We start from the raw sequence: 22,718 nt of genomic DNA on the forward strand, positions 1-22,718 counted from the left end.
CAGTTTGGAGGAGGACTTGCAGGTGATGGTGTTCCCATGTAGCTACCACTCTTCACCTTGTAGATAGTAGTAATTGTGTGTTTGGAAGGTGTTGTCTAAGGATCTTCAGTAAATTTCTGCCCTGCATCTTGTAGATGGTATACACTGCTGCTACTGAACACCTCCGGTGGTGGCACTATTTTTTTTCTGGATGTGGTGCCAGTGAAGCAGGCTGCTTTATCCTGGATGATGTTGAGCTTCTTGAGAGTTTTGGATCTGTATTTATCTGGGCAAGAGGGCAGTATTCCTTCGCACTCACTTGTGCCTTGCAGACGGTGCTTGGATGTGAATGTTGCCTTGGCCTGAGGAGTTTAGCATCCTATGTGTTGGGAACATGCTGGCCTTTACCCCAGATGGATGGTGGCCTGATGTAACATAAATATTGCCTTCAAGAATATAATTCAGATGACAATGCAAGTACAGCCAAGGCTGGCAGCGAGGGTTAATAGTGTAGTACTGAAGAAGGCTCACTGAACCTGAAACATTGACTCTGATTTCTCTCCACAGATGCTGCCAGACCTGCTGAGTTTTTCCAGCAATTTCTGCTTTTGTTTCTAATATGCAGTATCCACAGTTATTTCAGTGTTTTTTTTTTTGTCAATTAAGCCATCACTTTGGTTCTGCCCTCAGAGAAGAAAATAACTTTACTGAAGTGTTGGAGAAAACAAAGATCTTGTAAAGAGGAGTGAAGGAGATCATTATTCATGGGGAAAAAAGGTGTTGAAGAAATTAGTTGGACTGAAGTTGAATGAATGGGTGCATTCTTCTTCCATTTCTCTCTTCAGTTCAGTCTTTTGTCCATTATTGCATCTACGTTCTAAGGTGGTAATCAGCTACATAGACATGGCAGAACTCAAATTTAGTGAACATTCTTGAACATAAGTTTCATTTAATAACATTGTTGATAACAGCTTCCATCACTTTGCTGAGGATTCAGAATGGATCGGTGGGATGTATTTGGTCAGTTTGACTCATCCTGCCTTTTGTAGACAGGACATATTGGGCAATTTTATTATGCTGCATGGATGCCAGTATTGTAGCTGTTCTGGAAGATGTTGCCTGGGAACTCAAGTCTTCAGTACTATTGCTGGAGTGTTGTCAGGGCCAATCACTTTTGCAGTATCCAGTGCCATTAGGTTGGTCTTGATTTCATTTGGAGTGAATAAAATTGGCTGATGATGGGGACCTTAGGATGATGTCAAAATTAATCATCCACTTGGCGCTTGTGGCTGAAGATGTTTGCAAATGCTTTAGTTTTGTCTTTTTCACTGACTTGCTGTGCTCTCACATCATTGAGGATGGTGTTATTTGTAGAGTCTCTCCCTCCAGTAATATGATCGGATGTGACAGGACTCCAGAACTTAGATCTGATCCATTGCTTATAGGATCTCTTAGCTCTGTCCATCATTTGCTGATTATGCTGCTTGGAATGCAAGTAGCCCAGTGTTGGAGCTTCACCAGGTTGATATCTCACTTTTAGGTATGCCTAATGCTGTTTCTCACACATCCTCCTGCACTCTGGATTGAGCCAGCTTGATCCCCTGGCTTTATGGTAATGGCAGAGTGGGGATTATGCCTGGTATTCAAGTTACAGAATGTTTGGATGCTGCTGATAGTCCACACCACAGCTTGAATCTTGAGTTTCTAAGTTTGTTCTGAATCAATACCACTCAGTGCAGTAGCAACATCACACAAATGGTAGAGAGTATTTTCAATGTAAAGGCATGACTTTGTGTCCACAAACACTGTGAAGTCGTCACTCATATCAATCCTGTTATGGGCATGTGCATCTGCAATAGATAAACTGGTGAGAATGAATTCAAGTACATTTTCCCCCTTGTTAGTTCCCTCACAGCCTGCCACAGACCCAGTCTAACAGTTATGCCCTTCAGAACTCAGTAGGTTTGGTCAATAGTGGTGCTACTTGATGGACATTGAAATTGCCCACCCATTCTGTGCCCCTGTGCTCCTCAGAATTCTGAAAGTTTTGTTCAACATGGAGGAGAACTCGTATGGGTAATAACCAGCAGGATATTTTCTTACCTATGTTTACATGCTGTTGTGAGACTTCATGTGGTCCAGAGCCAACATCGAAGACTTCCAGAAGTACTTCCTGCCAACTGTCTAGCACTGTGCTACCACCTCTGGCCAGATGATGGTATCTGAGACATTGGTTGCAAGGTATGAGTCCATGAGATTGATTATGTCAGGCTTTTGCTTGACTAATCTGTTGGACAGCTCTCCCAGCTTTGACAGAAGTCTGCTGCTGTTAATCAGGAAGACTGTAGGGGGCAGAATCAACAACACTGTGTGTCATTGTTGTTTCTGCTGCCTTGGTTGCAGCCAGATAGTGGAACCAGCTCCATTAGACTGTAATGGCTCAATGGAACAAACCTACTGGGTCAGAGGGAAGTTAAGAGTCACTCATATTGCTATGCCTCTAAGGGTAGATGATAAGGATGCCAATTTTCCTTCCCTAAAAGGCATTAGTGATTTTTTAAGGAAGATAATCACACAGTCACCATTAGACTAACTTTTATTCAATGAACCTTATTCAGAGTTCTGAAGGGTTCTCACCCAAAACATTAACTCCGATTTCTCTCCACAGATGCTGACAAATCTGCTGATATTTTCTAGCAATTTCTGTTTTTCTCTCAAGAGCATTATCCTGGATTTGCTAATCCAGTAATAATACCATCATGTCACCACCTCAATAAATAGCTGCCTCCACTTTCTAATAACTTAGCGAATAGAATAATATTCAGCAAACCAGAAATATTTTCAAAACTTCTTGAAATATTTGTAACTATCTTCCTTCCGGGTTTTGTTGAAAGGAGAAATCCTGACAAACAAGCTGCTTTCAAATATGTACATTTATTTATGCACTACGAACTTCAGTTCCTTTCTGCCTGGTATTCAAAACTGTGCCAGTAGGTGGGAGTAAATGTCTGAAATCATATTCAACACATATTTATAACACAATTCCCATACAAAATAAAACTTTAAAACATTAAAATTATAAAATAAAAAAGAATTTAAAAAATTTTAAAAAATGAATAAATAATATAAAAAATAAGAAAGGGAAATCTTTAGACACAGGGCAGAATCTTATCAGGACCTGAGTGACATGGACTGTGGCAAGAAACATGGCAAAATCACCACGAAGGCCTGACTCAACATTAAGAACATTTTACTGCATCTAAGTTCTGAGTTTTGACGTGAGATTCTCATGAGGTAATGGCAAGTTGCCCATTAAGGAGGAGCTTGATGCTTGTTAACTATCTTATTGCACAACTCATCTCATTAATGTGCAGCTTTCTATTGTACCAGTTGCTGACAGTGGTAGACACTGAGAAGTCTCAGCACTGAAACCAGAGTGAGCCCCTGGTGATTTCAGCTCATTGCTTATGGACCCCTGTATTGGGCACCAATGGCGCACACAGCTCACATCTGAGTTCGTCAACATCTGACCTCTGCTAACATCCCTAACAACATTAAAGCACATCTCGGATCCTTCTGCACTGCCATGCCATTTCGTGCAGAGCCAGGACCAGGAAGCTTGTCATGGTTGTCAGTAGGCCTTGGTCAAGTTAAGGGGAAATAGGCTTCATTTAGGGAATCTAGCACAGTAAGAAAGGAGCAGCTCGTGATACCAGTCCAGGGGTTTGGGCATGGTCAGTCAGGCACTCATGAAGGTCAGAGTCAGGATGATCTCCTTGTGAGAAGTGAGGGGCTCAGTATTGGGCAATCCACCACTCCTCTTAACATTTCCTTCCCTACCGAGGGCTGTTTTCCTCCTGGAATGAAAGTGAAGCTGATATTAAGGGATGAAAGTGGGTGACACACCCGTTACTTTGGCTGAGGGTGGGGGAACTGAGTGAATAGGTAGCACAGATAGCATACCAGTTAGTGGTGGCAGGGGTTGGGTTGTTTGACCATGAGTGAGGGAAGATGTTGCAAGCCGTCATGTGTCTGAGAAAGCATTGGCCTTTGGTGGGAGGCAGGTACAGTGTTAGAGATAGAGTGACTGAAAAGTATTGGACAGAAGAAGGTGGCACTTACGCTGACAGAGAGGACAAGGTCATTGACTTCCTTCCTACGGTGCTGTGCATTTCTCCATACAGGTGAAATGCCACCGACATGGGTGGCAACCTCAGCCCAGACTGGCACGGTCTGGTGTCGTGGCCTCTACTGCTACTCCTGGGGGAAGAGTACCCATGTACCTAACCCACCAACCAGGAGCTCCAGGTGTCTGAGCACAAAGTGGGGTGCCAATGTCCTCTTGTGTGCCATGTCTGAGTAAGTGTCAGGAACTGTGCAGGGCAGTTTCAGACTGATAACCCCCCCCCCCCCCCCCCCACCCGCCCCCGCCCCACCCCCTTGTCTCGGGAGCACAATGGCCTTTTAAAGATGCAGCTGGTGCGAGGGATGCCAATTTGTTCTGGAATATGCCAGCAGTGGGTGAGTTGTTCTGGGTACAACGGATGGTAGAATAGGGCTAGAATCAGATAAAAGGGCACCACAGGCGCATGGTGGGCAGTTAATGATGGAAGTTTGGTAAGAAAAATATGCACTCAGCCTCACAAACAGAAACTCGATGAATCTACACTTAGCCAGACAAAAGTGCAACACTCAACCAATAATTTGTAATGAACTACTCGCAGTCCAGTGAAACTATGCAATATTTATTAAAAATCCCCACCTTCATATTGAAGGGTTTTTCTCTTTATTTCTACTGTACTTTGGAAATAATCAACAGGATGTTTTCTGATAAGCAGCACCACAGGGATGGCAGTGGCTACAGCTGGTATGTCTCTTGGTGTCGCACAGTCAGGAATCATCCCAAGCAAATGACGTGGTGTTGGAGGGAAGGGTCTTATGGGGTGAGGGTGTCAGGAGGTGAGGGGGCCTATGACTATCAGAAGCAAGAGAAGGGGAATGACTCTCAGATGCAACCCTATGCCCATTCCTTTGGTCATACGTAAACTAATGCAGAAAATACCAAGCTCCCCAATACAGTGACATACAGCCCCACAGTTTAAATGGTTGTGCAAGCTAAAGGTCAGCAAGCCCTCTTAGAATCATACAGTGTGGAAGCAGACCATTCAACCCATCGAGTCCACATCATCTGTCCGAAGAACACCCCACCCAGACCCACCCACCTCCCCCCCCCCCCACAGCCCTATCCCTGTAACCCTGCATTTCCCATGGCTAATCTACCTAGCTTGCACATCCATGGACACTACCAGCAATTTAGCATGGCCAATCCACCTAACCTGCACATCTTTTGACTGTAGGAGGAAACTGGATCACACGGAAACCCACGCAGGCATATGCCCAGTATTTATAATTGAGGAAGGCATTTATTACCAGTCCCAATGCCAATCTACCTCATCTTCAAGCCTTTGGTCTTTCAAAATGGGTTTGAATATTGCTAAGAATTTTCTGAGGTTAGAAAATACAAGAGTGGATTAATTGAAATATTTGACTTAGAGTTAACAAAGAGAATGAGGAGATAAGTTGTCAGCAGAAATAAAAACAGGATTTTAAAAGATTGACACACTTAACATAATTACCCAGAATTAAAAGAGAAATCTAAACCTGAGACGTGACTTCCAGAATTCAGATTGAAAAAAAACTTGAGTTAGAGAAAACTGAGAAAAAAATTAAAAGCTGAATTTGAAAAGAACAATGCAGAAAGAAGACAATGAGAAGAGCAGTGGAAGGTAAAGAAAATTCAGAAAAGAGAATGGGAAATAAAGCTCAAATTGTAGAGAGATGAGAAAAAGGTAAAGAAAAATGTTCAGAGAAAGGTAATTGAAAAATGTTGACATCAAAGGGAGAATGTGGACAGCACGATGATGAGAGAAAAGCTTAAAAGAAGAAAGAAGTTGATCAGGATGTGTTTTTGATTTAATTTAACTGGAAATGTGTGTTTAGTATCTAAGTATACTTCATCTTATGGAGCGGAAAGATATTTCACATCATATGAAAAGATAATTGAGGAAGTGAAATGGCCAAAAGATGTTTTGCACTTTAAAGTTACAATGTCTTGATAGTTACAGCTGGAAGACTGTGACTGGAAGATTGTATTGAAAGGATTGGACAAGCATGATTTCTTACAGAAGTTGACTTGTCCATTAACTGATACTGGCAAATATAGAGTAGCTTTTAAAAACTGGCTGAAATTTATCAATGCAAGTGTTTCAGTGCAATTTAGCAATCTGTGAACTCTGAAATATTGAAATCTAAAAAAATGGAAGGTGAAAATGACGTGCCTCAAGATTGCTCCCAACTTGCTGCCTATCATGAGACACTTCACTGCACAACACTCAGATACTGTAGGATCTCTCCTAACTTTAGTGCACACAATGTTAATGTGCTGCCTAACTGAGGGTTGGTCCCTATTTTGAGTACACCTTGTAATGCATCAATACCTGAAAGTGTACCTAAGATACTAAACATACATGCACATGGATAAGAAGACATTTAGTCAGCGGCAGCACAGTTTAATGACTACAGAAATAGCCATATCCACATATACTATGCACAAAGAAGAGACTAGCTGTGATATAACCAACAATGAATGGAAATCCGTTTTTGGTTCATTCCTCCTGGAAGTGAGTTTCAATTAGTTTGGGTCTGGCAGCTCTCACTCCTTGGTGCATTTTGGATATCCCTCCCAGTCAAATTCCTGATCCTCATGGTCATTTTAATCCTCAGAAAGTTGACATAAAACATTCTCCCACCAACCCCACACCTCCACCATTTCCTCTGCTCAGGACATTCTCTTTGTCTCCAGATGTGAAAGACATGAATGCCACTAAGATGCACAAACACCCTCTACACTTCACTGCAAGGTTCCACCAGACCATGCAGGCATCTAACCTCATCGTAAGGAAACCCTTGGCATGTTCCACTCGCCTGGTGGAAACATGGGCAGCATTATATCTCGAATCTATGTCAGTCTGAGGGTTTTGCAAAGGAGCAGGGTTGGGAGAGGGCAATCATAGTTTCCTATTATGGTCCTATATATTATCTCCACATATAGTGGCAGCCATTTTGTCTCATTTTTGGACATTTGAGTTTGGTTCGAAGATGGCAGGTTTTCAGTTTCATGTCTTTGTGAATGATTGTTGCAGGCTCTGAAAAATACAGGATTATTTCCCCCCATCCTCATATTCCCTTTTACGTTTGCTGTCCCTGATAACCTTTCATCCCATTTCTGTTGATCCCCTTAAATAACTGCCATTTTAACTGTTGAGCCCATGGCCACTATTTGACATACACTTTCCCCATGTTGCATCCAAAATGATTTTCATTTGTTTGCACACTATTGAAAGAAGTTACCCCAAAATGGCTGGCTCCATTTGCAGAGGGGGTGGAATAAGTTACTGGTTTTCTCTTTGAGGTGCAGGGTATGATTCTTTGAATGTGAGGCCTTGCTAGGGTCAATTGCATTAGTCATGTATCCATGAAGTCCGTAATGCCACCCATCCAACATAAATTGCGATTGATTGGCAAGAATGAGCACTAAAATATTCCTTCACGCAGCTTCTCTTCCTTGCTTTATGACATCCAAACATTCCATCTTGAATTGCCCCTTCCATTATTATCACCCTTGCACTAATCCAGTTCAATAAATCCCAAACTCAGAGGAGCTTCCCACTTTCCCCAAGTCTCCACAAAATAGCTGCTTATAAATCCCCTGACATCCAAGACTAACTACTCCCTGGACTGACTTGACAGGACAGCTCTAACTGAACACAGCTCAGAGTGACGTCTCCCTGATAGAACCCTGATTGACCTGCCTGTAATCCCTGGACTAGTTGCACTGGATATGCAGGACTGACCATGACACAAACCCTGGGCTATAAGGGCATAGACCCCTGGACTCTGATGTAACAATTTGCCTAAGTGAAGGTGGCTAAAACCCTACTGTACTTCGGATGAACCCTTTGACTGTGTGGTAGCACTGTTGTCTGACTACAGTCTTCCTTGACCCATTTAGCTTCCAGAAATGGCTGTCTGGTTGAAGCACATGCAGTGTTCACTACTGCACACGCTGTAGGCCTGATATTGACGTGCATGGTGCCATACAGTGACATATCCACATCCTTGATTGTTCAGAGCTCTGTACTTTGACAAACTGTCTGCATCTCCTTCTGCACTAAAAAGCAATGCAAGCCAGAGACTGACATCCTTTGGGTTAAAGCAGAAGTGCTTATGCACTGAAACTATGTACCACAATGAAGAAGGCAGCCCTTAGGTGAACCCAAAGTGAGTGAATTGGCCCCTTTGCGTGAAAGGGCTGGGAAATCTGTAGATCACCCCAGCGCTGGGGGTTTGAATCAAATAAGGTCGGGGTAAGAGTTGTGGCTTAAGTAATCCTACAGAGACTCATTCTAAGAGAGTAAATACAGCAGGAAAATGGTTCAGTGAACTCTCGCGTGGCACTTTAGCAAAACCCAAGGGAAGGGGTTTGCTGTCTCTAGAGTGTTTAAGAGACAGCAAGTGTAGGGGTGGTTTTAGACTTGGAGCCAACACTGACTGAGTTGGACTCGCCAAAGACGTACCGGATACGTGGTTTCTTAGTTTATGAAAACCAAGGCATTGAGGCAGACACCCCCAATGCGAGAGAGAGAGAGAGCTGAACACTTTTCCAGGAACACTTTTCCAGGAACACTGAAAAAAAACAGGCTCCAGCAAGAGCAAAAAAAAGGAGGGTCCACAGAGGACTTGAAATGGTCAACCAAAAATACAATACATGCAAAATAATTACAGCCCAGAATCAGTAAAGCAGTTAGAATTGTGGATTAAGGAATGCGGTTTCCCAGAGGGAGGAAGTTTTAGTAAAAGACAACTGGAAATATTGAGGTTGAGGTAGGAAGAGAGAGAGAGAAGGAGAAATGGAAGGGAGAAATAGAACCTGTGAATTGTTACCTGTGCTTATAACATGTGGAAGGCTGAGGATGATATCAGGGAAATGTAATCTCAAGTAAAAGATAGATCAAATACATATACAAACACCAACGCACATGCAGACGCGTGCGGGAAAACAACCTACCGAAGCTGTACAGTGTCTTAGGTCTGTTTCACATCCTGACCTTGATGACTGCCCTCCAAAGCCTATAGCCCCCCTATGAGATCAGCCTGGCGAAGGTTCCAAGTCAGTGGCCCCCACCTCAGGGTCTGCTGAATCACCGATAGCATCTCGTACCCCCAACAGATAGAAGCAAGATGGCCAAGAGAAGTGTAACTGGCCAGCTGTAAATGTCCATGCCAGGGTAGCCAACCCACAAGCAGAAGAGAACGGAGACGTTAATGCTTTTGTTGCAGCGCTGGCAACCGTCTATAGGGAGGCATTCCCAGTGCGAATGGACATGACCAAAATAGCAATGTGTAAACAACAAGAAGATGAGACAGTGTCCCAGTACCTTAAGCACCTCACTGAAGTCCATAATGTCCATAGTGGACTGAGACCACCTGAAGACATAACGGCAGCAGAAATCACGCCGTATGAAGCACATCTGAGGAACAGCTTCACCAATGGAATGAAGGATGAAATAGCGAAAAAGCTGGTTGCCCAGCCGTTGGAGGGAGGTGCTGCAGAAAAAGAGAGCGGAAGAGGTGCTGGCAGAGGTAGATCTGGCGAGTACTTTGTTTGCGGAGCAATGGACCACTGGGCGAGGCAGTACCTGCACAGACAGCCTCAATCGGCCCTGGAGGCTGGACAGCAGGGTGACTGACAGGGGAAGGCTGAGGTGGAGGTGGGCAGCCCACAAGGTATAGGTAAGCCTCTCTCCCTTATGCTTGGCAACGAAGACTCGCTTAGGCTAATCTCTTCTACTAACCCTACAGGCACTGAGACAAGTCCCACCCCCATATTGAGCGCTGAGTTTGCAGAGTGTGGACCATATGTTCAGTACAATGATGATGCGTATAAGTCAATGCCTACCTCTATGTTATATGTTATATGGGGAAGGTACACCAGTTACTTTTTTTGGTAGATACAGGGGCATCCCTGAAAGGCTAAGTAGTGACAATAAGACACCATTTATCAAATAATGCCCTATAGCAGGTCAGTGATTATTTGGGAATAAACATGAGACAACACTGTGCCTACCACCCAGCGAGCGGTGGGCAGTGGAAAGAGAAAATACTACCTTAAAAAATAAATTGACAAAATATTGTGAGGAACTAGAGGTGACATAGACAAAGGCATTTCAGATTGTGCTAATGTATATGAGATCTAGGAGGAGAGGAAAAGCTAATCTTAGCCAGTTTGAGATTTTGTTTGATAGGTCGCCAAATACAGAAATTGCCCCAAGACCTAAGGTAAGACAGATAACAGGCCACTGTGAGGATGAGATATTGTGTTACTGTATAAAACTCTCTACACTTTTGTCTGAAATACAGAATCATGTGAAAGCAGCACAACCAGGAGAAGGGAAGCTGCATGATCGAGAACCTGAAGACTGTATAGTGGTGAAAGACTTCAGGAGGTAAAAACTGGAACGCGAAGAAGTGGCTGGAACCGTTCAAATGCTCCTTACAACACAGACAGCTGGTAAGATTGCTAATGTTTAGCGATCTGGCTCTGTAGATATTTTTAATCTGGCTCTATTTTTTGTCGTCCTTGCTGTCATAAAATGACAAAAAGGGGTAAAATGTAATGGAAATTTAACATTTACTGTGAAATCTGAAATCCATTTACTGTGAAATTTGTAAAAAGAGAAATGTTTTCTAAATTTGATACTGTGCTCAAGTTCACAGAGTGCTTTTGCTGAGTTCTGCGGTTAAGGAGACAGCTTGTTTCTGTTTCTGCAGAATTTAGTAACCATTCAACCTGGCCTTGTGAGCAGTCAAAATTCAGCAAAGGCTATGGGATACAAAGGACATTGTCCAAATAACAAAAGGAATGAAAACGAATAACAACTCAAGTGTGCATAGTCTTTGTCCTTGATAATATGATAAGAAACACTATAAGTCAAGCATTTGAATTATGCTTCGGGCCTTTGCTAGCTGCATTGTGCCCCTCTGTAATACAGAGGTTAGACTAATATATTAAAACTCTTTTTCTTCACTCTTGCTAATAGTTGAGTCGAGTCCATTTAATTTCCATGATAGTGAGTAAATGTTGAGAAAGAGCCAGAAGAAGCAGACGCTGTGACATGTGTATATGTATCTAAGTGCAATGTGACCTGACAGCAGAACGCAAGTCACAAATATTCCTCAGCTCTGGAGTGAAGTCCTGACAGACTGAGTTGGTGGGGAAGCAGCCATGGTGATGTGATGCAGCTGGTTGCTTGGTGATGCCAACTTGCATGAATGAAAGACAGAAGACAATTGTGCCCACAGCGCATACAGAGAAATTATGCTGAAAGCAGTCTTGTCTGAAGACCAGGAGAAACGAGCAGCAGGTTTCTGTAGCCAGTTAATCCATGTGATTTCTGTGCTGGAAAATGGCACCATCCGATTTCTCCGAAGGAGAGGAGAATTGGGACCTGCTTTGAAATTATATATTGGACTGATAATGAGATGCAAAAACGCAGAGAAAACATTGGCTGCTGTTCACTATTGAGAGAAATTACTCCAAAAATAATCTTGAACTCAACATATCTACCAATTCGCAGAGATTGTTGTTTATAAGCACCTTTAGTTCTTTTTAGAGTCTCCATGACATGAATTTGAGACTGGTTTCCTTGGAGTTTAATGTAACTGTTATATAAATTTAGATTATTGATTTAACCAGAAAATACAATATCATGGCTGATCCTTTGAGAAGATTAAAAAGGTACAAAAATGACTTGTACTTAATGTGGACATGGATAGAATGTGATTATTAGAAAAAGAAACCCTTGTGTTCAAGGCAACGTTACTGTCAAAGTGAAATATAATCAGTGAATGAGGAAATGTTGGTAGAAAATGTAGTTGCCTCTTCAAGATACCCTTGCACTTTTTGAGGCTTGTTGTGTTGAGATGTATAATATTATTGATTGGAAACTTGGACTTTAAATTGGAGGAAAAAATAATAAGATTTCAGTTCTGTGAAGGTCACTTTTTTTAAAGCAAGGATTACAAGGTTATGTGGAATTTTGAACTGAGAACCCCCTTTCCAAGAAAGCATGCAATGTAAGCAAAATGACTTGATCAGTTGTCTCGGAGTTTTACAATCTACAGGAATAGCTGGTCACAGGCCACAAGCAGGACAAAGTCAGAAGAAGAGACACCCATAATGGTACAATGGCAGTTTTTTGCTTCTGTTACAGCCTTTGGGCAGTAAGCATTTAATTGGTAGAAATCTCCAGACCATTAAAGCTTAAAACAATTCTTAAGCTGTTTCAGCATTCCAAGTACGTGAGCTGCAAACAATCAGTGAATCCGTCTGTATTTATGTGTCTTTGAGATACAGATCACCACATCTGCCAAATGTCCAGAAAATCAGTTGAGTAAGAAATCTTGCAGTGAAGATTGAGTTTCTGTAAAGGACATTATTGGGAAAAGGGCTGAATCAGTCTTTTTCATATTGAAACAAAATTGTAGATAGAACCCCGATTGCACCCTTATCTGTGCTCTGAATATCATATGAATCAACCTGTTTATATCCCTCTGTGATCTGTTTGCATCTTTCCCACTTTGTGTCCTAACTTCCTATTGTTAGAAAATCTGAGTATATTCCCTTCAATTTTTAATCGACTTCAATAATGCAGATTGTACATAATTGAAGACCAAGTACTTTGTGATATCCCTTAGTCTGCCAACCTGGAAATGTCACATATATTTCTACAGTTTCATTTATATCTATCTTCTATCCACTACCAATTCTCATTGAGTTTTAACAATTTAATAACCTGTTGTACAGCACATTATTGAATTATTTTATTTTGAAAATCCAAATACTGTGCATCCACTTTTTACCCTTGTATCCATCCTTAAAACTCTATCAAGATTTGGCAAACATGACTTCTCTTTTATAAGTCCTTGATGACTCTGCTCAATTGTATGATTTTTTTTGTCTTCCTATCACACCTCTAATTAGAACATAGCATTTTGCCTACTAATGATTTGTTTCTAGTCGATAGATCTCCACTTTTTCTCTTCCTCTTCTTTTCCATAGCAACGCTACGTTTGCCATGTTTCAATCATTGGGAATCATTATGGTTTCTAAGGAATACTGGAAAATCAAAATGAATGCATTTACTTTCCTTGGAGCGGCTTGTCTTAAAATCATAATATTGAGGCTTTAGTTACAACCTAGTCCCATTAATAGATTACCTATTTTTATGTCTCATGCCAGTCTACTCTTATTCTCTTTTCATATTTCATTGGGGGAGGTGTTGGCCTAGTGGTATTATCACTGGATTGTTAATCCAGATAATGTTCCGAGGACCCGGGTTTCAATCCCGTAAACAGCAGATGGTGGACTTTGAATTCAATAAATATCTGGAATTAAGAGTCAAATGACCATGAATCCATTATGGATCGTCAGGTAAAACCCATCTGGTTCACTAATGTGCTTAGGGGAAGAAAACTGCCATCCTGGTCTGGCCTATATGTGACTCCAGACCCACAGCAATTTGGCTGACTCTTAATTGCCCTCTGGGCAATAAATGCTGCCTAGCCAGCATATGCCCTCATCCTATGAATGAATAAAGAAAAAAATCAATTTCTTGGTTCTCCTCTGTTGAATTCTAAAACTCTCTTAGTACTCCTTTTGACAATATTATAATCCTTTTATTTGTTTTTTGATCTATCTTAACCAACTTGCCTCTTGTATTTACATGGTTTTCTTGTTTACATTTAAGGGCTTACTTTCAGGCTTAGTAAATCATGTTCAAAAGAAATCATATTACTGTTACTTTTCTTTAGATGCTCATATACGACAATGTTACTAATTGATCCTTTCTCGTGTATAATGCTGGATACAAAATAATCTGGCCCCAAGTTATTACCTTGATAGTTTTTTGGGGATCAATATACCTTGTGTATATTACATGAACTATATTCTCCAGATTTCTCTGCCTCCAATTCTGCCTCTTGAACATCCTGGGTTTTCACCGTTTCACCATTAATGGCTGTGCCTTCAGCTGCCTCTGTGATAAACTCTGGAATTCCCTCTCAGAATTTCTTCTCTCCCTCTTGTCGATTAAGAATTTTTCCTGAAACCTATCTCTGTCATTTCCCTCTACTAAAGGTGTGAGTTTTACCTTTACAAAACCATGGGATATTGATTTCTTTCTAAGGATAAAAATTCCATTTATGGTGAACCTGGAGTTATAAACTAAATGGGTATCTCCAAACTACGAGCTTGTTTTTATTTTCAAATTGTGCACGTGTACCAGACATCACTCTGCAAACACTACTTTACTCCCCAAACCATACCACTAACATTCAAAAGAAATTGCACAAGTTGTTATTATCAGAGCAGAAAATTACTTAATGGCTGTACTCACAGGGATTAGGCTTGCAAGGGATATAGATATTCTTCTTCATTTTTCCATCACAGTCTTTTATTGCATTAGAGATTTGGAGCTAAATTCTAGTGGGACAAATGGATAGGCTGCACAGTAAGTCAGCAGAAACAGTATGCATACGTTGCAATGTATTTGCATAAGGAAGTATGTGAGTCTAGCCAGGATCCATACTGCCAGGATTCTTGAAAAGTTTGACTCTTGGGTAAAACTTTTATGCCTCCTCCAGCTGTGGCTTCCTGACTGCAGAGAAAATAAAATAAGACCTCCTCCTTACAAGCATGGCTCTTGTAAGTATGTAAGGACAGCAGTGGCTGATTTGGATGCATTGACATTTATAATTTGGAGGTGCCGGTGTTGGATTGGAGTGTACAAGGTTAAAAATTGCACAACACCAGGTTATAATCCCAACAGGTTTATTTGGAAGCACTAGCTTTCAGAGTGCTGCTCCTTCATCATGTGGTTGTGGAGTATAAGATCATAAGACACAGAGTTTTGGCGATAAATTCTGTGTTTTACAATCTTATATTCCACAACCATCTGATGAAGGAACAGCGCTCTGAAAGCTAGTGCTTCCAAATAAACCTGTTGGACTATAACTTGACATTTATGGTAGTGATGACCATTACAGTCACAGACCAGTCTTCCCAGTTCCTGCAGTTATCTAATGATTAATATAGAGCAGTTTGTCTAGTGAGACAAGAACAGTCAAACGAGGCTCCCTCAGACTTGCCCAGGATAAGTAAATGATGGATAAGTAAAGAAAGTTCAGGTCCAAAAGTATTGACAGATTTATGCTTACCTTTGTAGGTGCCTTCAAATGTCACGTTCTATCCAAGTAGCACACCACAGTGAGAAAAGTCAACCATTCCCTTCTCTGAACTTTATTAGCAGCAAGTTTCGAAGCAATATCGATAAAAAGAAACCCTGAATATTCCCTGATTCTGAAACAATAAGTTTTGTGAAAATGGTAGAAAGGATGTATTAAAAAAAAGCTTATCCAACAGTACTGAGATGCTAATTTAAGAAAAGAGCAATTCTCAAGTTCAATTACACAGAGTGTAAACTAATTTTAAGGGGACAGCTAAAGAGATTAAGCTCATGGATCATTGATACAACTGTCTCATAATGCTGAGATAAATTTTGAAGTCAGAGGTTGGGCCTTGAAATGTAGAATAAGACATAATTCCATAATTATCTGTGGAAAGGAGGCTTGTATTGTATTAGTGCTACTGTATGTTCTTGCTCCCCAGAAGTACTGCTTACAAAATCCAGTTTGCTGTGAATCAGATGCAGAACTTTAGATAGTCTCTATTACTGTATGCATATGAAATTTAATCCTATCCCCTACAGATTGTTAATTATCAATGTGAACTTAAAAAATACCCTTTTAAATCTAAATACACATAAGGCAGACAGATGAATGAGACAAGCAATCCTATTAGGAATATGATGGGTGGAAAATATAGGCAAGCTGCTGTAACAGGAGCACCGTTTCATAAAATATAACCAAATTTAAATTATCCTAAATGTACATGCAGGACATTATTTATAAAAATGCTGCCATTTTGTCCCCCATCAGTTGACAGTGATCAGCAAGTTAATTGCCATTTGCTGCATTTATGCTCCATATGAAAAATATCCCAAAATGCAGAACAATGACCTACAAATCTCCCTTGTATTTACATGGGGAAGGATTTGGAAATCCAACTTCATTGTTTCTGGTTGATGCTGCATGTATCCCGGTAACACCCAAATTTGAATGCACGGTAAGCATTATGTACCTTGGCTCACCATTTTCCCTATAACTGAAATGAGGATCATGTTTCCTTCCCCCCCCCCCCCCCCCCAACGTCTCCACTATATTCTCCTTTATTGGCTTGAGGACAAAACATTACCAATACCGTTGCTTGCTTTATCAAATATTCTTTATCATCAGCTTTGCTCTGGTCACAATGGTGACAAGCTCTCATATGAACTGCAAAGTAATTAAATCAATGGTCCTGTACCCTTTCAGTTAATTAGCTAATGCGAGTTTTCCAACAATTCTGACAACCAATTGCACTCATTGCAATGTTTGTAACTTATATTCAGAGTAGCTAATCGTTTATCTCTGCAGCAGCTCAGAATTTTGGAAATGCATTTTCAAGTTATAATTTATATCGGTAACTCCAATAAATTGCAGTTAATTGGTAAAACTTTAAAAAAATAATTCTAATTCCATCATTTCCCGATGTTTCAGTCTGTATTTAGGTTCGATTTGTAACAGCAAATGCGAAAGCCGCTCTTGGAAGAATCTTATCGCGTAAGAAATTGAGTCCACAATCGCTGTCTTAAAACTGAGATTCCGAACATCAAACTCTTGCTGACTCGTTGGTAGATGTAAGTTTGCAGGATGAGACGGCGCTGTGTCATTACTGTGCAACTCAAGTATTTGGTTGGTGCTGTACAATCGCTATTTATGTTGCATTAACCACTGAAGCTTTTCTGAATTCGTCCAGAGTTTTGTCCGGAGCCTTTCATTTATTGATTTCAGCTTTTAATGAAAGAGAGAAGAAATTGATTTAACTTCCGTTTGTCTAACTAAGGAGTAGTGAAAGTAATGCTGTGGCATAGCTCTCTCCTTAATTACACTGCCATTAATTCTAGAATTAAATGAGGAGGTTTAATAAATCAGATTTATGTGGTGGAACAGATCAATTACCTTATGCTGTGTTAGACTGCTGATTCCTCCCTGGGAGACTGATCGAGGGTCGCTGAGTGGTAAGAAGTCTGAATATTTCTTAGTTGTACCGTTTCTGTTGAAAATCCCAATGTGAAGATTGAAGGGCAAGTGAGATTAATTAATAGAGGCTTTATAAACCCGCAGTCAAAAACAAAAGGGTGGATACCAGAATGTGTCGCTATTTACTTATTTATTCTTGTTGTTATTTCACTGGTTCGGACCAGGGTTTAACTTTCCACAACTGGGTTAGACATACAATTCCTGAAATACAACTGGGGCCCATTTGTTAAATGCTGCCATGCAACTGCGGAACACATCATTGGAGGTATATCTGTAGCGATGTGATCGAACATAAATCAGTCAGTGAAGACCTCTATAAACAATTTGTAGTAACTTCTATTTAAAGAGGTAAGTCATATTGTTGAATGTACTTCTTCAGTAACTGGACAGTGTAGACCATTGAAAATTGGATGAACTGTATAGAAAATCATTTAAATAGACGCAGCCTCTTTCTGTAATTTAATATGATAGCAGAAAATATAGAATGGAGAACCAATGACTAAGATCGAGCCATTCATTTTGAAGTCAGTCAGAGCAATGTTACCAAGCTGGTAGATAAATATCTGTAACCCAGACGCTCTGGAGTAAGGCAGCAGCGCGGGGGCCCTCTGACACTTTGAATAGGTGTCATTTAGAAAGCGCCTGTGTGAGTATTTTCATTTGAAGAGCCCGTCAAGGCAGCGTCGTGTCTTTAAGCTGTCAGCGCAGGGATTTGATCTTGAGGGAAATGTGGAACAGCCGGCCCTACCTGAGTGGTTAGAGTACTGACTGGTTAGAGTACTGACTGGTTAGAGTACTGACTGGTTAGCCGCCCAACCTCAGAGCAAGAGGTTGCAGGAAAGATTGTCTACCTGTTGCTGCAGGGGCTGGTATCCGTTTAAAATGAACAGAAGCCCTCGAAAGGCGCTATCTGAAGGCAGGCGGGTGTGCGGGGGGGGGGGGGTGGATTGGCAGTGAGGGCGATGCAGTGTGATGGGAGTGAGGGATGGACTGAGTGAAGGATGGAGTGGGGGGGTGAAGGATGGAGTGGGGGAGGGAGGAATGGAGTGAGGGAGTAAGGGAGTGAGGGATACAGTGAGGGCATGAGGGAGCGAGGGAGGAAGGGAGTGAGTGAGGGAGAGAGGGAGTCAAGGATGGAGTGAGGGAGTGAAGGATGGAGGGAGGGAATAAGGGACGGAGGGAGGGAGCGAGGGATGGAGTGAGGGATGCAGTGAGGGCATGAGGGAGTGAGAGAGTGAGTGAGTGAGGGAGGGAGGGTGCCCCTCGCTGGCCCCGGGGTCGCTCTCAGGGAGTCTCTCCGGCTCCCTGCAGCTGACTCGGGCACTGCAACTCCCGCTCTGCCGTCTCCGGCTCGCAGAGGAATTACAAAGAAAAGGGTGAAGACGTGAAGGGATAACACCTCTGCTGCAGCCTTTCGGATAGAGGGATGGAGGGGTGGGGGTGGGGTGAGTTTGAATCCCTGGTCAGAGCAGTCAGCATCACCATGACAGGGGCTGTTACCTCCAATGGGACACAGCCAGGCGAGCTGAGCAGGTTCAACTCCACTCAGTAATTCCCATTTCAGTCCCATTTTATACACGCGACTGTCCTGACTCCCCCTCTGGATCCCTGTGGCTTGGCGGAGGCATTTTTTTATTTTGAACAGAGCTGACATTTCCAGCATTTCCCGGAGTCCTGAGGAAGTGGCCTAATTCTGCACAAGTGCTGAGTCCATTCTGAGAGGGAGCAGGGCGAAACCGCTTCCTTGAGGAGCGCGATAAATGAGAAACAAATGTGGATCACCGCAACGTCTCTTCAGACTCGACAAAAGAATTATTCTGTCATAATATACTAATAACAAGAGGTTATCTTCATGGATTGCAGTTAGTAAGGGCGGTATCTGTATTGGAGATTGGAATAATTGGGGGCGGGACCTCTATCTGCTTTAGAATTTATAGTTCCTTCGTTGGAGTTTAGGATTTACAGGGCTGATATTTTCATTAGCAACTAGCATTAAGAATTAACAGAAGTGGCATACATCCAGCTATAGGAAGGATATTTCTAAACTGGAGCGGGTTCAGAAAAGACTTATCGAGGTGTTGCTGGGAATGGAGAGTCTGAGGTGTAAGGAGAGGCTGGGTAAACTGGGACTGTTTTCACTGGAGCACAGGGGGTTGAGGGGTGACTTTGTAGAGATTTGTAAAATCATGAGGGATATGGATAAGGTGATTGGCAGATGTCTTTTCCTTATGGTGGGGGATTTCAAGACTGGGGGCATATGTTTAAGGTGAGGAGAAAGATTTTAAGAAGACATGAAGGGAAACTTTTTTACACAGAAAATGGTTTGTGTGTGGAATGAACTTCCAGAGGAAGTGGTGAATGCAGGTGCAGTTACAACATTTAAAAGACATTTGGATAAATATATGAATAGGAAAGGTTTGGAGGGGTATAGGCCAGGAGCAAGCAGGTGGGATTAGTTTACTTTGGGATTATGATCAGCATGGACTGGTTAGATCGAAAGGTCTATTTCCGTGCTGTATGACTCTATGACTCTATCTTGTATGATTAGTAGGATTATTGCCTTAAGATCCAATGGATGACATTATTTTCAATGGAGTTCGAGTTAATAAGGGTGAAAGCTTTTTTTGGGTTTTGCTACTAATTATGGTAACTCCACTGGGGAATTAATAGGTGCATAATTGAATGAAGAACTGGGCTGGGAAAATAAACAAAGGAGGAACTCAGTTGATAAGCAATGCCTGGCATTTAACAAATTGCTGAGCAACCATTTATTCCACTCAAGAGGAAGGACTTTCAAAAATGAAGGCATATAAAGCCACAAACAATCGTGATAACCTAAAGAATTGGGATTTTTTAAGAAACCAGCAGTGCCTATAAAGCTAGCAAAGAAAGAGGAAGAAAATTGATCATGAAAGTAAATTGGCAAAAAATACAAAAAGTATTAGCAAGAGCTTCTACAGATTTATAAAATGAGAACAGCTAAGTATGGGACCCTTACATTCCCCAGACTGAGTCAATGATAGTGAATAGGAAAATGACAGATAATTTAAAGTACTATTTTATCTCAATCTTCATTCCAAAACTAACAAGCAACCAAGTGCACTAATGAAATGAAAGATCTTGTAACAGTCCCTATCACACGGGGCAAAATATTTAATAAACTAATGAGAGAACAGGCAGACAAGTCATCAGGACCTGATGACCTGCATTAAAGGGTTTTAAAGGAAGTAGCTGTGGTGATAGTGGAGGCACTGGTCAAAATCATCTGGAACTCATTGCATTTGGGAAGATTCCAGCAGAATGGAAAACTGCTAATTTGTCACCCCTGTTCAAGAAGGGAGGAAGACAGAACCAAGAAACTATAGGCCAACTATCCCTAATATCTATCATTGTTAAGTCTAATGTTAAGCTTCTCCAAATGTCCTATTTTTTCTTCCTTAATACATTTGAAACAAAATCAACTTGGTTTTATGACAGGAAAATCATGTTTGACAAATTTGCTAGAGATCTTTGATATGACAGAGTTGATAAACAAGAACCAGCAGGTGTCATGTATTTGGATTTCCAGAAGGCAATCGATAAGATGCCACATAAAAGGTCATTGCATGAGATACAAACTCACCATTTTTGGGGAATGTATTTTCATGAATTGAGGAATGGGTAACACCCAGAAGGCAGAGTCAGATTAATTATTTTTCCAAGTTGGTAAAGTGTAACAAGGATCAGTCTTAGCATCTCAATTGTTTACTATCAATATTAATGACATGGCGGAAGGGACAGAATACAATGTATTGTCACAGACAATGAATTAACCACATTGGCAAATACAAAGTGCCGAACTGCGAGACATGTGATGAAAGTTTTGTGAAATTATCACAGTAATTCTTTCCAATTGACCTGTCCCTTGATTTCCTGCCCTCCGAGCTATACTTATGATGTATATAATTCCGACACAGTTTGCTTTACGTAAAACACAAACAACTATTTATTATTAGTGAAAAGTACTTTACAAAATGCTATGATCCAGAGGAGCCGTTGGACAAAGTTAAAAATCACACAACACTAAGTTACAGTCCAACAGATTTATTTGGAAATCGAGCTTTCGGATTGCTGCTCCTTCATCAGCCTCCTGATAATGGAGCTGTGCACCAAAAGCTAATGCTTCCAAATAAACCTATTGGACTATAACCTGGTGTTGTGTGATTTTTAACCCCAAAATTCTACGAATGGCAATGATTAAAATTTTTAAAACCACTAACTAACTACCTGGAATATTAGCGCAAAACTCCCCTTTTCTCCCCAACCTGGCAGACAAACCAAAAGGTTAGTAGTGGGGGCTACATGTTAACAGAGAGAGGAGAAAAAGGTGGTAAGCTATTTGAATGGCTCACAGTATTTGAATTTCAGATGAGCAGTTCCAACGTCCGAATATGCTAAACACCCTCTGAACAGTTCTTGGTGCCCTACCAATCAGACACTTTCAATATGACTCCTCACTGAAAACAGTCTTCCAGTTCGACTCTTACTGCTCCAGTCATGGTCAGTCCTTCTCTGCTTCAAGCAATGGTTGAAGCGGGCACTCACAGATGTGTCTGCTGTCCAGGAGGAATCCTTTCTCAGACCCCATTGCTCATGTTCTAGCTGTGGACACCTCACACAGGACTGAAGGGTTTGGCTTTACAAATCTGCCACTTTGTTTTTCCCTTCAGATTGTAACTTCACTGGTTGTTTTTGCACATGTTGCAAGGTCACAGGGCGAAACACCCTCTTAGCTTTGGTTGGTTTTCTGCAGCCCGGGGAGGGGTGACCAATTCTGATCTGTGCTGATTCCTGCTCTCCCCAGGTTTGATTCACCCACCGGGGGAAGCACTGACTGAATCATGAACCTCACAAAGAATCCCAACCTTTTCTGAGAAAGTGTTTTTGAAAACATAATGTCACAAGTTAGTTATACAATAAAAAGTTTGAAAGAACAAACATTACAAAATTCTGTGAATGGTAATGGTACAAACTCCTAAAACCATTAATTAACTACTTGGACTATTGGCCCAAAATAATGGTCTCTATATTTGCTGACAGTTCAAACTAAAGAAAGAGGGATGTGATTTTAAGTCAGGATGATAGTAGTTGGGGTGGGGGGAGGGACTTGCAAATGGCGATGTTCTCATTCTTCTGTGGCCCTTGCCTTTCTAAGTGAGAGAGATTGTAGGATTGGACAGTATTGTCAAAAGAGGCTTGGCAAGTTGCTGCTGTATGTTGAGTAGTTTGTACAAACTGGTGGTAGTATATGCCTGTGATAGAGGGTGTGAGTGTTTAAGGTGGTGGATGGGAGGCCTTGTTTTGGATCGTGTTTAACTTTGAGTGTGAAGTATTCATTGCATTCCTCACATGTGTCTTTTGTAGTGAACAGGTTGTAGGGA

General features: G+C 41.4%; 1 protein-coding gene and 1 long non-coding RNA gene across 3 annotated transcripts in view; one reads left to right on the forward strand and one right to left on the reverse strand.

Moving 5' to 3' along the window:
• LOC148149862 (uncharacterized) overlaps positions 1-22,718 on the reverse strand; it is a 72,513-nt gene that overhangs the window by 34,307 nt on the left and 15,488 nt on the right. The window lies entirely within an intron of this gene.
• colq (collagen-like tail subunit (single strand of homotrimer) of asymmetric acetylcholinesterase) overlaps positions 17,037-22,718 on the forward strand; it is a 125,575-nt gene continuing 119,893 nt past the window's right edge. The window contains exon 1 of one of the 2 annotated variants that reach the window (XM_087986940.1): positions 17,037-17,276. The gene's annotated coding sequence lies outside the window, so the exon portion shown is untranslated. The remainder of the gene's footprint in view (positions 17,277-22,718) is intronic. The other variant, XM_043689504.2, reaches the window with a different exon arrangement.

This window comes from Chiloscyllium plagiosum, unplaced genomic scaffold (genome assembly GCF_037043375.1).
Source record: "Chiloscyllium plagiosum isolate Xiang-an unplaced genomic scaffold, Cpla_swu_hap1 HiC_scaffold_5, whole genome shotgun sequence".
Lineage (NCBI taxonomy): Eukaryota > Metazoa > Chordata > Chondrichthyes > Orectolobiformes > Hemiscylliidae > Chiloscyllium > Chiloscyllium plagiosum.